Raw genomic sequence first — 2,500 nt, 5'->3', positions numbered from 1 at the left:
TCTCTCTCTCTCTCTCTCTCTCTCTCTCTCTCTCTGTTTTCCAAGTCCCTGCATAAAATTCCTCTCCCACCCGCACTCCTCCTCCTCCTCCTCCTCCTCCTCCTCCTCCTCCTCCTCCTCCTCTTCCTCCTCCTCCTTCACAACCTTACGTACTAATTGAAGCTCATTAACTCCTAATTAGCACGTGAAGCACCAGTGTGTGTGTGTGTGTGTGTGTGTGTGTGTGTGTGTGTGTGTGTGTGTGTGTGTGTGTGTGTGTGTGTGTGTGTGTGTGTGTGTGTGTGTGTGTGTGTGTGTGTGCAGTCTTTCTCGCTGTGGTCCTTTTTCCTTCCTCCTTCTCCTCCTCTCGCTACACCTTTCCTTTTCCTCCCTTCCTCCTCCTCCTCCTCCTCCTCCTCCTCCTCCTTTTCCTCCTCTCCTGTTACTCTATACAAGTTTTCCGTTATCTATGCTCCATTTGCGGGCCACTCACGGCGAAAGCGCGCACGCGGGCACACACACGGACACAGGAATGCTCGTGTGTGTGTGTGTGTGTGTGTGTGTTGCATTATTAGTTTCCCTCCTCCATCTTGAGTGTCTTGGTTACTCATCACTTGAGACTGTATGTGTGTGTGTGTGTGTGTGTGTGTGTGTGTGTGTGTGTGTGTGTGTGTGTGTGTGTGTGTGTGTGTGTGTGTGTTTTCCTCCATCCTCAGCGTCTTGGTCAGGGAAAAGAAAACGGAACCTTTACATAACAAGGAGAAGAAGCACAGGTAACAATAGCAGTAATGACTTGTAATGAGCTAACCTGCTTACCACTACAACCCTGGGCCAGTAATTCTGAAGGACCTCGCTCAATGCTACGAACTATGCACAGATGATTCCCTGGGTTCTCATTGGTGTTTCCTCAGTGTAGATGCGGAATCCTTAATGAACTTTTACGATTTTTATTAGTATCACGAAATCTTCCTTGAAAGGTCTATTAATTTTCATCTGCGCGTGTCAAAAGGGGTGAAGATAAACTGTAGGGATGTTTGAGTTATTTTCTGGCTTTAGTTTAGATATATCTTATTTTATTTACATTTTTTTTAAAGGAAAGGATAAAACGATAGAAGTCCAAGAGGAGGAGGAGGAGGAAGAGGAGGAGCAGGAAGAGGAATACAAAGAAAAAACAAACCGCAACAGACCTTGAGGGCCTTAATAGAGGCTGTTTGGGTAACTAGACTACACTAACAACTGGCAGGAGACACAATAGCAGTGGAGAAGGCACCGCCCCACCCACCCACCCACCCATCCCTACAGACGAAGGTGGCTGCAAACAGAAAGAGAAAAAAAACTACATGGAATTTGCAAAGATAGAGAAGAAAATAATTATGGTCGCTGAGAATGGGTGATGGTGTGTGCATGGTGTGTGCTGTGGTGTGTGCATGGGTGGGGTAGGTGAGGCACGGTGTGGGTGTTCAGGTGTGGTGCTGCCTGACCACCTTCCCTGTCCCCCTTGTTTTCCCCAATGCCTTCTGCTTCCTTCCCTCTTTTCTTTTAATTAATTTCCTCTTTCTCAACTCCTTGCCTCTTTTCTGGCGCTATCTAGGCAGGCAGGAAGAGGAGGCGGAGGAGAACTACACCAACAACAATAACACCACTACTATCACCACCACCACCACCACCACCAACAACAACAACAGGACGGGGATATCTGAGGAACCTTCTACAACACTATCGTTTCCTTCACTAGATGTCGCGCTGAACAGTTATCCAGGGAGTCTATAGAGTAAGAATCTCAAGGTCTGCTGTGGTCTGGCCTTTCTTTGTTGTTTTGTATAGATTTCTTTTTAATGTCTTTGTCTAAAACACCTATAGTTTTTTTTTTATTTATTTATCTATTCTATTTGTGTCTTGTAGTCTTTGTGTTTATTTGTTTATAAGTTTTGACCTATAACACGTAATGGTTATAATACGTACAATGTTCTGCAGTTTTTCTTTTTTTTTTGTATATAATTTTTTTTTCAGTTTTGACGTTAAGTACAGCAGTTACAGGTTAAATTTTACATGCATTCTTTTTTATTGTTTTCTTTATTAATTTCTTCTTCATCCACTGTTTCAGCCTGCACCACCTTCGGGATTCTGCAGGCTTGAATAGATGCAAACTGTATTCTACTCGTATCCTCCACGCCTGAATGAATAAATGTCCTCTGTGTGGAATAGTGTTGGTATTGTACTGCACAAGATGAGCTGCACTGTGAAAAAAAAATAAAATAAAATAAAATAAATAAATAAAGAAAGAAAAAATATACCCGTTTTCTTTTTGCGTCTTATAATGGTTTAGAGTGCTTATGGTTACTAAACTACCTATTAATTGATCTATTTATTCATCTCCACCATACATATAGAAGTGATGAAGCAAGAAAAATAAGGCAATGATAAAGAGAAAAAAAAGGATGAATAAATAAGTAAATAAATAAATAAATAAAGTTTGTAGTGGGAATTCAAACTCGTGAGGACAAGAACATTAAATAAAAAT

General features: G+C 41.9%; 1 protein-coding gene and 1 long non-coding RNA gene across 18 annotated transcripts in view; one reads left to right on the top strand and one right to left on the bottom strand.

Moving 5' to 3' along the window:
* Nucleotides 1-2,225, top strand: part of LOC135093266 (uncharacterized) — a 6,132-nt gene extending 3,907 nt beyond the window's left edge. The window contains exons 2-3 of the long non-coding RNA XR_010263281.1: nucleotides 1,571-1,750; nucleotides 2,084-2,225. This is a non-coding gene — a long non-coding RNA (uncharacterized LOC135093266). The remainder of the gene's footprint in view (nucleotides 1-1,570; nucleotides 1,751-2,083) is intronic.
* Nucleotides 1-2,500, bottom strand: part of LOC135093264 (hornerin-like) — an 83,319-nt gene that overhangs the window by 58,711 nt on the left and 22,108 nt on the right. The gene's annotated exons all lie outside the window — the stretch shown is intronic.

The sequence above is a fragment of the Scylla paramamosain genome, chromosome 42 (assembly GCF_035594125.1).
Source record: "Scylla paramamosain isolate STU-SP2022 chromosome 42, ASM3559412v1, whole genome shotgun sequence".
Lineage (NCBI taxonomy): Eukaryota > Metazoa > Arthropoda > Malacostraca > Decapoda > Portunidae > Scylla > Scylla paramamosain.
The sequence above is the reverse complement of the archived record's forward strand: the minus strand, read 5'-3'. Positions and strand labels throughout refer to the sequence as shown.